Consider the following 14,915-nt stretch of genomic DNA (forward strand, 5'->3'; position numbering starts at 1 on the left):
TGAGTAAGACTCAAAGTCCGAGTACCGAAGCTAAGATAGCAGAAATGAGCCGAGTACCATACGCTTCCGCAGTTGGCTCAATCATGTACGCTATGACTTGTACTCGCCCTGATGTAGCCTTCGCTTTGAGCATGGTTAGTAGATATCAAGGGAATCCTGGCAGAGCACATTGGATTGCGGTTAAGAATATCCTTAAGTACCTTCGGAGGACGAAGGAATAGTTCTTAGTCCTCGGAGGGAGTGATGACTTGAAGGTGCGAGGGTATACTGACGCCAGCTTTCAAACCGACAGGGACAACTACCGTTCGCAGTCGGGCTGGGTCTTTACCCTAAATGGAGGAGCAGTGACATGGAAAAGTTCCAAGCAGGAAACCGTAGCTGATTCAACGTGCGAATCAGAGTACATTGCAGCAAGCGAAGCGTCGAAGGAGGCAATATGGCTGAAGAACTTCATCAGTGATCTAGGAGTTGTACCTTCCATAAAGGAGCCCATGGAGATTTTCTGTGATAACGAAGGAGCGGTTGCCTTGACTAAGGAACCGATGGATCATGGTAGATCACGACACATCGACAGAAAATATCACTTCATTAGACATCGTGTAGAATAAGGACAACTCGTAGTGAAGAGGATATCATCAGAAGATAACCCAGCAGATCCGCTTACGAAGGGACTGAGTAGGGTTAAGCGCTTGCAGCATGCTAGGAGTATTGGGCTGAAGGATGATATTAGCATAGATTAGATAGTATTAGAAACATGTAATAGATAAATGTAATTAACATTTGATGATTAAATAAAGGAGTTTTATTTATGAGTAATGTTACTATCTTATGTTAATTGTTTAGCTATTATTTCACTTTGCATGTTTTGACTTCCAGAATAATTGAGTTTATTAAGAATAATCGAATTGTTCAAATAGTCCACAATCGTTCATATGTTAGAAGTAGATATGAATGAAGATTGTCATTCATGAGTGCTTATGAACTAGTTTTGAGCATTGGAACAAACCCGCGCTTACTGGAATCACCTTATGGAATATGATATAAAAGGGTGATTGCAAGACGATAATATCATATAATCTTAAAACCTAGATATATGGTTTATTATTTGCTAATTGATTGTATATTGATAATGCGAAAACGCATTGGTAACTCAATGTTATAAAACGCATTGTTGTGTATAGTTGATTATTGAATAAGTAAATGCATATAAGTCGAAGTTTATCTGTAACTTTTATCTAAGAAGGTAAAAGCGATATTTCGGCCGCTCGATGATTTGAATTTGACTTATGTGCCGGGCCCGGTCAGAACTGAATTGATGTGTTCGATTAAGTTCTATGTCGAATAAATCAGAGATCGAGAAACCTAAATGCTTGACTAACCATTCCATAGGATTTTCAGCATGATATCTAACAGAGGACTGTACGATCCCTTATCTAAGGGACAAGATTGATTAGATCATAGTTTGACAGCGTCTTTGAGAGCTACGATTGCAAACCGAATTGTACTTGTGCATATAGTTACTAGACTTATCCAAGTGGGAGACTATTGGAATAGTGTCTAAGGCTGCAACTATATTAGGCAAGTATTCGACCCGGTTGTGCATGGTCCTTTTGGGTTGCCTTCACCATAGCAACTTGATAGGATGATTTATTAAGAGAGAGTAAATATTATTAGTATATTATGAGAATAATATAAAGAATAATATATTGTTATTTGATTAATATAAGTCATAGAATTAATTGGAATTAATTTGGTGACTTAAAAAGATTAATTACATAAGAGGGTATAAACTGTCAATTGTTTGATAGTTAAACTTTAGACTGTAAATCCATATAGATATGTACTGGACGGATTCTAGAAGCTAAAGGATAGCTCAAATCGTCCAAGAGTTATCTAAGGAATGGATTTGGATAGCCTTAAGAGAAGATTATCCAATTAGGGTTTAGGTTGTAACCCTTAAGGAGTCTACAAGTATAAATAGACCCTATGGCATAAGGAAATCAAAACTTTATGTAAAGTAAGAGAACCCTAGCCGATTTCCTCCCCTCTCCTCTCTCCTAAATCATCCTCCTTGCTACTTGGTGTTTGTAAGCCATTAGAGGAGTGACAATTGTGACTCTAGAAGCTCCAAGACAACAAGATCAACAAGGAATTCAAAGGTATGATTCTAGATCTGTTTCAATATTGTTATTACACCTAAATAGTCATTAGAAGTATTGGATTCAAAGCATGTTTAATTAGAAAGCCTAGATCCGAGCATTAGGGTTTTGCATGCGCACATAGGAAAGTTCTTATGGATAAAACCCATCAGTTATATTTCATGTGTGATGATGATGTTTTCTTGATTCAATTATATACACTGTGATGATATTACAAGATGAAGTCGCCCACGTCCGGACGTTTCCGCCGTTCTGGTTATGGGGTGTGACATAAATAACCAAGATCTTTAATCGTGAATTGTTCATTAAGGACCGACTTAGTGGCTTATATATTCGTCATATTATTTCCATCTATTATGACGTCATCGAGTAGATGATAGCAACTACCTGATCCGTACCATGTTTTTAGATGAACAAAGAAGGGTCCACTACTGATTGTTTGTATCCCATATCAACTAGTGAATGAGTAAGCTTGTGATACCAATTTCTTGATGCTTGCTTAAGGCCATACATAGATTTGCGAAGACGGCAGACACGTTGGTCGTCCTCTTTCATGAATCCTTGCGGTATCTTCATATAAACTTCCTCGTCGAGATCTCCATGCAAGAACACATTTTTAACGTCTAATTGGTGTATGATACAATCTTGCTTTAAATCCAAAGTAAGGAGGGTGCACATTGTTACCAAATTGGCAACCAGTGCAAAAGTATCATGATAATCCACACCTTCTAGTTGAGTGTATCCTTTGGCAACAAGACGCGCCTTGTACCGTTCGATTTCACCATTTGGTTAAAACTTGACTTTGTAAACCCATTTCGAATCGATTGCTTTCTTTCCTACGGGTAAATTTTCAAGAGTCCATGTGTCATTTTCTTGAAGGTCTTTAATTTCTTTTCTCATAGCCTCACGCCATTTAGGATCCTGTGAAGCTTGTTTGAAATTCTTTGCCTCATGACAAGAATCAATGACCGAATGTAAAACTTTGTGATTAGTGATAACATTTTTACATGAAACAAAGTTAACTAAGGGATGTACCGTAGAGGTTGCTTGATTGGAAGATGGGTCAGCATGGTTTACTGAGGGAGGAAGCTCAAATGAATAGTCCTTGAAATGTTGTGGTTAGGTTTGAACCCGTGTGCTTCGAGTGCTCGTTATGGGTTCAGGGGGCTAATTAATAGGTGGTTGGTTGCCCTCTAGCTCAGGTTGATGTTGGGATGTCTCATCAACTTGGTTAGAATGAGAAATTTCTTCTTCCATGAGGTTGGTTTCCTCATTGTTTTGTGGGCCCATTGAGTCTAAGTTAATAGGATCATATTCATGTGTGCATGTATTTGTTTCTGTATCTGCATCTGCTCCTTCTATCCACTAATTTTCATGCACTTGTTCTTCTTCTTTATAATTAGGTGCTACAGGATTTATATCATCTTCTTTATCGGAAGAAGGGAAGCATGTTTCAACTAATTTTACATGCCTAGATATGATCACCTTTTTTTTTAAATCCAAATCATAAATCTTATACCCTTTGTCCCATAAGGGTAACCAACAAAAATTCTCTGTCTACCACGTGGTTCGAACTTGTCACCATTGGTATCATAGTTCCAATAATAGCTCAAACATCCAAAATTTCTCATAAGCTAGGACTTATCCCGAGTATCCAGTTGATGACATACGTTGCCGTTAAAATGCATTCGCCCAAAATTTGATAGGTAAATTTGCTTGAAAACGAATGACACAATCTATTTCAAGGATTTGTCTATGCTTTCGTGCTGCCACCTTATTTTGTTGTGGGTTGTGTGGACACATATTCTCAAGGACTATACCAATTTCTGCATAAAAAGCCTTCATTGGGTTTGAAGTGAATTCACCTTCGCTGTTGCTTCAAAAACGTTTAATTTTCTTTCCATATTGTCTTTCTACCATGTTGTTAAAATTAATCAAACATGTGATAGCCTCATTTTTTTGTTTTATTAGATAACCCAAATCAATCAGTTGTAATCATCTACAAGGGTAAGAAAATAGCTTGCTCGTGATAATGATGGTGTTCGGTAAACCCCTTCCCCCCCAAAAAAAAATCACAGTGAATCAAGCCAAAACAATCATTTGTTTTAATGGAACTATTTGAAATGGGAACTTTTGTAAGTTAGCTTGAATGCAAGAATTGTAAACATGGTCTTCTAAATCGAAATTCTTAAAAAAAATCATATGAGACAACTTAACATTAGGGGTATGACAAAGTTTTTTGTGCTATGTACAAGAAGTAACCACCAATGCTTTATTTTCCTTTCGCGTCACTCCCATTTGCTAAAGACCCTCCATGCAATTACCCGTTCCAATCAAGCTCCTCGTTTTCAAGCCCTGTATCACAAAGAAATCCGGAAAGAAGGTGGTTGCACAATGCAAGTCCCTCGTTAGTCGTCGAACGAATAATAAATTATATTTGGAATTTGGAACAAACAAAGCCCATTTTATTTTAATTCCTCCCTTGAGGAGGACATCATCATTACCTTGGACAGGTGCGTCCTCCCCATTAGCAACCATAACAGGTGCTTCATTTGATTCATTGAAAACATTATCGAGCACCCTCATTGAGAGATCACGTGCTCGATTTCCCCTGAATCCACAACACCCCATTCAAGATCGTTATCGTGTACCTGCCATGTTTGCTTGTGGTGTCTGGTCTTGGAATTGCTCCTTATTGCCACCAAAGAGTTTTAGGAATATACTGTATTGCTCATTAGTCAAACCTGCAACTGGACTCGTAACTGCTTCAGCATAGGCTGCTTTCAGTTTGTTGCCTTCTTTCTTCATTTTTCCCGGCCACCATTCCAGGTAACCGATCCTCTTAAAAGAACCTTCCTTGTTGTGACCATCACGACCAAAAAAGGTACAATGCTTAATTTTAGTTGAGAAACACTACTAGAAAACATACCTTTAATGACGCGCTTTTTACGATACGCACTGATTAATGATACGCAAAAGGGCGTGCCCTACAAATAATGTCAGATCTTTAGAAATTTGAAGAATGTAGGATGCGCATTTTTTGCGTGCCCTAAATTATTGTCCCACAAAAAAAAAATACAAACACGGAGGGCGCTTATTTAAAGTGTGCGTCCATTGTGAGTGTCTCTTTATAATTTTTCACTCAAAACGCGCGTTCAAGGGGGAAATCAAATCCTCTTAAAATTCTAAATTTTTTAAATACCCCGCTTCAAGATCTCCCTTCATTCTCTTCTTCCCTTCTCTCTACAAACCTTAATCATAGATACCATATCTTCTTGCTTCTGTTGCTATTGTTTAATTGGACCAAAATTAATCATATATTAATTTTTTTAGCCCAGGGCAGTGGAGCTGAACACGAACACAGGGGAAATTACAACATCTCACGCCTAAATCGAAGCAATCGAACATATTTTAGTCCTCAATCTTACATTGAAAATCATTTCCCCTCCCATTGCCGACCCCTTTGGAGCGATTTCTAGGTCTTGAATCAACATTTACCCATGTCGACACTCCATCTAATGCCCTCATCGCCTTTTTTTTTCTTTTTGTCGAGGGGGTGATTCTAATTAGGTATATGTTATTCCATGTTTAGATTTCTGTAATTGGAATCCTCTCCTCCCATCAATATGATAATAAATGAAGATGAATAAGTCAAAATTTTGTTTTCTTTTTTGGTCCCAATTTCTTTTTCTCTCACCCCTTCCATTCCATGGTCAGAGGTTAGCGGGTCGTCGAGCCTGGTTTTCAATCGCATGCCATAATTCATGCAGGTGCTGGAGTTCAAGCCCTGACAAAAGAACACTTCAAAATTGTTCGATTTTGGACAAGAACGACATGGGTAGCGATCGTAAGTCGAAAAAGAAGAGGTCTCCGGCTGAGTCCTCGTCGGAAGGTTTTTGTTCTTTCTTTTCGTTACCAATATTTCTCTGTTTATACAATTTTCAATACGAATTGATGAGGATACTCGTGTTATGTACACGAAGGGAAGAACAAAAGGCATAGAAGTTCAGAAACAAAGAGTGATGAGAAAGAGAGAGACTCCGATAGGAAGCACAAATTGCATAAATCTTCAAGTACTAAAGGTACGCTTCGCTACATCATGAGCTTACATCCAGTTTTAGTTTTGTTGTTGATTTGTTTCTGTAATGGAGGAAAACTAGGGTTTAATTTGTTATCGAGTATTATCTTAGTATAAACACTCTCGATGCGATTAGTTACAGAATCAAGCTACTTAGTGCGATTAGGGTTTTTCAGCTGTCTGTCTACGCATTCTGTTTTCCATTCACTAAGATATGATACCCAATTTTTAGCTTTCTGATGAATCTGATACCTTTGTTCTTGTGCAATTGGGATTTGGAACTAAGAATCCAGTTGTAAGGACTTGTATCCTGCCAATAATCCCTTTGATTTGAACAACAAGCTGATATTGTTTCTCAATTGTTGTAACTTTGATTTGAACAACCTGCTTCCCTTGTATATAAGTAACCTTAGAATTCCTCCTCATATCCAAAACCCTTAATATTCACCCTAAGGCATATTTTTTTTTCAATAAGCACTAAATAGATGTCTAAAGTCTGATTGGGCCAGACATTGGATAGATAAACGTGCTAATTACTGCTACACATCCAATTATAGAAAAGGGTAGTACGGGAAAATAAATAACATCTTATTAATGGAGGGGCATTTTAGGTATTTTCTTTAAAATACATATAAAGGAGTAGTAGATGGAAGGAGTGTTATATTTTGTCAAGTTCTAGTTCTGGTCTTGGAACCTTTGGGTGAATCTCTAGCAAATCATTAGGGGTTTAGCTTTGTTGATTTGAGTGTTTAATCAATTCTTCGAGTAAGTTTTGTTATCTGTTCCTTCCTGAGTATTTATTTCTTCTTCTAAGTTGTAAGTGAGTTGGTAGTAGTTAGCTTTCTTGTTCATTATGTTTTCATTTTATCTGAAAAACATCTTATTCAGGATTTAGTTCATATCAAATCTCGTTGGTATGAGCTGGTAAGCCCACAATGAGCTTTTAACATTATGTATCTCCTTATTCTTTAGGGTTTGGAATTACTATACCTTGAATTTTATGCTGGTTGAGATGGCAATGGTGACCATTCATGTACTTACTGAAGATACAGTACAGCCTGAAAATGTTGAATGCACTTCAGGTTAGATAATCATTATTTTTTTTGTGAAAATGTTTTCATATTGTTTTACCTGTCCATTTTCAATTAAAGAATAATTATACATCTATTTTATGTAATTCAGGTGCGGAATTGAAGTTTGCAAACATGGGGACTAACTGGTTTGGGAAACAAGAAGCAATCACAACTTTAAATGTTGCATACAAAACTTTATGGAGCAGTATGCTTGAGTTAGAGTGAGTTTTTTGGCAACATCTTTGAATTTACGGTTTTTATCCTTCGAATTATCATCAATCTTGATCTTTATTTCATTAAATCAGTCATTTATTTGAATCTTAATTAAGTAAGTTGGTATATTCATATGGGATTATTGTTGCAAGGAAACTGTTCTTGGACAAATCAAAGCACCTTTTACAAAGTATTTTCCCAAGTAAGTGCAAAAAGATTTCTTTTGGCAAAGTTTCATATGAATTTTGATCCTTGTGTTAACTTTAATAGCCCTTTTGTTAAATTAATAAATATGACTGTTTTGCCCTTATCCGATTCTTGGATTTTATATTTCATTGGATGCTTGCAGCTTTGACCAACCTTTTGAAGAAGTTATATATCCAAAAGGGGATGTTGATGTTGTTTCCATTAGTAAGAGAGATGTTTATTTGCTGCTACCAGACACATTTGTCAATGACACTCTCATTGACTTTTATGTCAAGTATGTTTATCTTACTTATTTGATGGAATGAATTACTTTGATAACAATCCATATTACAAATATAAAAACTTAAATATACATCAGACTAGAAGTCATTACATATGAAATTTTATTCTAACTTTCTAACTGATGATAGATACTTGAAGAACAAAATCAGGCCTGAAGAGAGACAGAGGTTTCATTTTTTCAATAGTTTTGTCTTCCGAAAGCTAGCTGACCCAGAAAAAGAACCTCTAGATGCCCTTGAAGGGAAAACAGCTTTTCAACGCGTAAGAAAGTGGACACGAAAAGTTAATCTTTTTGAGAAAGATTTTGTCTTTATTCCTGTAAATTACAAGTAAGTTGGAAAACAGTTTGCTTTCTAGACATTTCATTTGAACAGTTGACAATTATTTCTGTTGTTTGACAGCTATCATTGGAGTCTTATTGTGATGTGTCATCTTGGGGAAGTTGCGAAATATAAGGGTATATATGTCATTTCTCTTTGACATCTTCAAGTATTTTCTGAGGCATGGTTATCCCTTTTTTCTAATGTTATAATCTGGTTTATAGATGAAGAAGATGTAACTGAGTTGATTAAAGTGCCATGTGTTCTGCATATGGATCCTATCAGAGGTAGTCATACTCACTTGAAAGGTCTTATGCAAAGGTAACATTTTTTTTATTATATAAACATTTTATTTTATTTTTAAAGTATAAACCTTTAAATATGCCATTCTAGCTATCTGAAAGAAGAGTGGAAAGGGAGGCAGCAGGAGGCATCTGAAGATATATCATCAAGATTCGATAATCTACGCTTTATTTCACTTGAGGTATCATCTGGATAAATAATGTTTCAAAATTATTTGAGAAATGGAAAGGAAAAATATACGAGGGCAAAATTGTGAATTTGTATTAAATTCTAAAATCTGAATTTTGTGTTGTTTTTGCAGTTACCATAGCAGCCGAATTCATTCGACTGTGGTTTATTCTTGCTCCATTATGTAGAACTTTTCTTGGAGCAAGCCCCGATTAATTTTAATCCATTTAAAATCACAAAAAGTGTCCACTTTGTAAGGACAGGGACCATGTAAAAATTAATAACATAAGTGAGCTGTTGTTTGTGAATATGTGACTCAGCTAAATACAGATTGGTTTCCACCTGCTGATGCATCCTTGAAAAGGGTGGTTATTCAGAGACTAGTGTATGATCTCCTACAACAACCTTATGATGAAGCTGAAGCCTTTTACAAAGTATTTTCCCAAGTAAGTGCAAAAAGATTTCTTTTGGCAAAGTTTCATATCAATTTTGATCCTTGTGTTAACTTTAACAGCCCTTTTGTTAAATTAATAAATATGACTGTTTTGCCCTTATCCGATTCTTGGATTTTATATTTCATTGGATGCTTGCAGCTTTGACCAGCCTTTTGAAGAAGTTATATATCCAAAAGAGGATGTTGATGTTGTTTCCATTAGTAAGAGAGACGTTGATTTGCTGCTACCAAACACATTTGTCAATGACACCATCATTGACTTTTATGTCAAGTATGTTTATCTTACTTATTTGATGGAATAAATTACTTTCATAACAATCCATATTACAAATATAAAAACTTAAATGTACATCAGACTAGAAGTCTTTACATATGAAATTGTACTCTAAATTTCTAACTGATGACAGATACTTGAAGAACAAAATCAGCAAAATGAAGCCACTTGATTCAAATCTTGCAGCATTATCAGCAAAATGAAGTAAAGACTTGGAGTTGAATTTCGCTAAGTCATTATTGAATGAGATGGGCCTATGTACAACTGCTTATCCATATAATCAACTGTTTGGAGCATTAGTCTTAAAGAATTATGAAAGGAAAGATGCAACTTTACTTAGTTGGAATTTGATGTACATAGTAGATTAGATGCAAATTTATATATTGTAAGAAATAGAATTGTATGACATTAGATTTATGCAATGGATTCTATTTTTTGTATATGATATTTTATTTTCTATTATGAAACATTAAATACAAATTTAATTTGAAAATAAGGAAATATATAAATAATATATTTTTTAAACATTTAAAATTATGATGCACAAAAATGTGTGTCATCTTCATTTATGACATGGCCTTTCTTGACAAGGGCTTTCTTGATACGCATTGCGTGTCATTAACACGCGCGTCGTAAGGTTACGACATGCGAATGCATGTCGTCTTCCTTTATGATAGGGCATTCCTTGATACGCATTGTGTGTCGTAAACGCGCGTCGTAATTGCACGTCGTAAATGAGCGTCATAAATGCGCGTCGTCTCTCTTTATGACATGGCCTTCCTTGACGCGCATTTGCGCGTCGTCTGAGCCTTTTACGACGCGCAATGAGCGTCGTAAAAGGCTGTTTTTCTAGTAGTGAAAGTTACCTTGTTGTTTTCCTGTCACTATTTCTTTTGTGACTGGTTACCTTTTTGGTTTGGTTGACTCACCTGAAAGGTTGCCACTTTAGTTGTCATTTTCCTCCCCATAGTCATGCTCCTTTAGTGCTCATCCTCTGCCCCAATATGATAAGCATTGCTCAATGTAGGTGTTGGTTTCATTACAAGGATCTGAGTTTGTATAACCGCAAACTCATTATCTAGTCCCAACAAAAACTCATACAAACCTTCTTTCTCCTTTAATTCGACCAACCTTTTTCCCACTTCACACTTACAACCTTTGCATGAACATCATGGTGTCGGCAAGACAACATTGATCTCATCCCAAATCTTCTTGAGCTTTGTATAATATGCCAAAACCAAAGCCCCATCTTGCTGGGTGACATTCAAAGATTGCTTCAACTCATACGCTCTTGGTGCACTTTCTTTGCCAAAGCGTTCGTTTAGATCGTTCCAGATCTCAGTTGTTGTGCTTGCATATTTCAGGCCTATATGTCTTTATCCATCGCTGTTGTTAGCCATACCTTAACCATGGCATCGCACCACATCCATGGCATATAGTCTTTGTGTGCGTTTTCCAGTTTCCCGATTGTTCTGTCGACAAACCCAATCCTGTTCTTGGCAAACAAGAATTACGTCATCTCTTGTACCCAATCATTGAAGTTGTTATCCGTCAGACTATTTTTGACCTGCATTTGTCTCGGATAATCCGATGGATGAAGATATAAAGGTGAGTTTGGATCAATCTCATCATTAGACTTAGATCAGTCATCACCCGCCATTAGGTTTTTTTGAATAAATAATCTCAACTTTGAGTAATCCGCTCTGATGTCACAAAGAAAATAGTAAACAGAGAGATCCAAAATTGATTCCATTTTTCTGAATGAGGATACAAACGAGATACATGACTATATAGAAGAGAAAACATTAAGATAAGGTAACAATACGCACAGATCGGTTGACCAAAATAGAGAGGTTAAACTTGGAAACCAAATAAAATAAAAAACTAATATCAATAGCTTTCATTGTTTTTTCCCCTTCATGTTTAATGGTTGCTTCATTTAGGTTAAATAAAATAATTATTGGACAACAATAACCATGTTCTCTGGTTTTGTGGCAGGGTTATATTTTTTTGTGATCAGCTGGATCGAGTTATGGAAACACTCGTGATCTTATTGATGTAACTTAAGTTATATAATATGGCATGACATATATCATATATAGAAACATCTCTAATATAATGACAACACACATGTTTATTGAAAAGTAGATAGGTTAGCAAGCTTTTTATTCCCTTTTTATTCTTAAATTGACATTTGAAATTCAAGATCATGAGTTTTCACCACCATCATTGCCTCCTCTGGTACTACCAACCACTCCACCTCTACGCATTTTACCACGCCACTTGTAACTTCTCCTGATATTTTTCTTATTAAACAGAAAAAATAGCGTTTCTTTAGTATTTTTACCAAGTAGTCGTCCATCTATGAGTCCCCTCCAATAAGGGCTAGGATCCTTCTTCTCAACTTAGCAAAACCATCCATAATTATGTTAATAAAATCGACGATACCGGCCGTCTGACCATCACCACTGGATGTATTATCCACTTCAGCAAGTAGTCTTCCATAAGCAATGCATGTGGTGAAAATCAGAAACCAAAAAAGTACAACAAGAGAATGGTTAAGAACCATCATATATGATTTTTTTAATGTTCTACCATTGACTTGCGAAACTGACTACAAAATCACATGTATATATAGGGACTAAAATAAGCTCCAATATAATACAACATTGAAGATTTAATCAAAATAAGCAATTTGCGTCCAAAATTATATAAAATAGTTAATCTTTCATTTAATATTCTTTAAACTAACCTTAATGATTTGACAAAACCGTCCAACAATTTTTTATGTCATTTTTTTAATAAAATTGTTAATTGTACATCTACTATCTTGCTATTATAATAACATTTATTACGTTATTATTATATTGACATGATAATACCTTTAGCAAAATCATTAAAACCTATACCATAATTTGGTAAAAGGAAAAACATTGCTCAAAACAAACAAACATCAGAAAACTACTCATGTTTAGAATGACTCCGCTAACGGTCCAAAACATCGACGTGTGTGTGTATATATAGACACACACACGTACACACACATGGTTGAACCTAGAGGGAGGGCAAGTTGGACGACCGCTCCAGGCCTCGCGAAATCTCACGACCCTATGAGTCACGATTAATATTTATACATATAGTGTTAGCAGATATAAAAGTAGCTACGTAGCAAAATTACCAAAGACATTTGTAGTTGAGATAGTTGAGGCACACAAAACTTTGGAGTGGAAGACCTTACTTCGAACCTCGTTTTAATTGTTTCTACATAGTTTTAAAATGTTTTAGTGACCTCTCAGTTTTCAATAAGATATGCATGTTCTTCCAATTCCCAAACCGACTTCTTAGTTTTCAAGAACCAACCTTCCTATAACAAGTTATGCTTTTATGGATTTATCGATTCCAATTTCAGAACTAGAGTTCTACGTATTTTTTTTCACTACACCGTCGATTTTTTGTTCTTATGCCATCCTTCAAGAATCAAGCTCTAACGAGTTTAATCAAAGTCCTCAAATCCTTAATCAAACTTCCATCTTGTTGGATCCTTCCTTCATCAATATAGATGGTATGTTTGTTAGTTTTTTTTTTATGCAAACCTAGTTTTGATTTTTGGTTGCTTCAGATGGATTTATTTACAAATAGTTATAGTTTGTATGTTCTACTGGGTTTACCTGTTGGAGCTTGTAATGTCCATGTTTCTCGCTAGACATTAATATAAGATGTAATAGACGTCGGTCAACAATTGTATTCTTTTCATGAATAAATAAAGAAGCCTATTTGAACATACGTATTTATATTATATATTTCTCTAACATAAAATATTACTTAGGATGAATAGCCTCAATGAAAATCGAAGTAATCGTAATGAGGATTCCGGGGATATAAAGAACGCTTAAATCAAACTTAGAATGAAGTAGTCATGATTCATTGAAGTTTCGCGTTCAACCCGATATGACATCGAGTGTCGTAAATAGTTAAATAGAGATAGATCGCTTATTAGCCTAAGTGATCTTAACGAAAGTCATAGTATTCATTAAAGCGAATTCGTTCAACTAGAGAACATTTAAATCTGCCTTCGTGAGAGGAAGTTATGAATTTTCAAAGTTTCAGCAGAACAATATGTAACACTAGTATCGAAATTTGGAACGGTTGACTGTTAGCTGAAACAATCTAAACGAGAATTAGAGATTTTGTTAATAGGAGTCCGTCGATATAAAGACAGTGGAGAACTGATATCGGACGAAAGAGTTATGAATTTTTAACAAACTTTAACAATTTAAGTCTATTAAATATAAAACTTTAAATAATATCAAAGTAGCTGATGGATTATAAATGAAAGTTGTAGGCCTCGTCAGTAGCTACGTGTGGATAGAGAATACCTCGAAAACAGAGCTCGTATGAAAAATATATGAATTTTAAAAGAAATTAGAATTTTTCACGCACAGCCGCGCACACAGACAAGAAACGCGGTGTGCCTTTGACCTTACACGAGCTGCCGACACATCTCAACACTCGACAGCTGCCACATCACCCTTCAGACACAAAGCATGGCACACCCTGGTTTTTTTTGCATATAAATATCCTTCGAATTTTAGTTCATTTCCACACCAATTCAGTTATCTCTCTCTAATTTCTTACTACTAGCTCTAGATATCTTTATTTTTTAAGCTTTGGGGAAGCCCTGAGGTCCCTAGGTGCCCGACAACTAATAGCTATCAGGCTGGAGTTTTGATAGTGCAATTCCCAAAAATTTGTTTAGGAAATCTTTGTAGGTTAAATTACACTCAATATTATTTTAGTGCAATTTATATTTATATTCATAGTCGTTATTATGAATTTATAATAAGATTTGTTAGTGATTCCAAGTCATATTACTAATTGATATACTTACGGGGATGATGTCTAGGCTAGATATAGTAAGGTGTTTAATGTGGGACTTCCAAAAAGCAGTGGCGGAGCCACAAATTTTTATATGGGGGTACAATCATTATCAATAAATATTATATGTAGTAATCATATCTGGGAGATTAAAAAACATGATATTGTCCCTTTAGCTGGGGGTACAACAACATAAAACATGTTTACAAATAACTTTTAATATGTACATAAAACAATTTTTTGGGGATGTTGTAGTACCCCCAACCCCCCATGTAAGTCTGCCATTGCCAAAAACTATACTTTATATACTAATTGGACCCTACCTCTGATATGATCCTAGCTAGTTGTTCCTTACGTGATAGATCTTGATGTTGACATGGGATTGTTGAGGAATCTAGACTATCATTAGTCATAAGAAATAATAAACTAAGACTTAGTGATAACTGAACCTAGGTCACATCAAAGGAAAGACTATGTGAAGAAGCGAAGCAATGCCCAATTTTCCAGTC

At 35.6% G+C, this 14,915-nt stretch overlaps 1 pseudogene; it reads left to right on the forward strand.

The window, feature by feature from the left end:
• The first annotated feature begins 6,130 nt into the window (after window positions 1-6,130).
• Window positions 6,131-9,481, forward strand: LOC145049688 (putative ubiquitin-like-specific protease 2B; annotated as a pseudogene).
• Window positions 9,482-14,915: the final 5,434 nt, after the last annotated feature.

Source organism: Lactuca serriola, chromosome 5 (genome assembly GCF_051521515.1).
Source record: "Lactuca serriola cultivar US96UC23 chromosome 5, Lser_US96UC23_V15, whole genome shotgun sequence".
NCBI classification, from domain to species: Eukaryota; Viridiplantae; Streptophyta; class Magnoliopsida; order Asterales; family Asteraceae; genus Lactuca; species Lactuca serriola.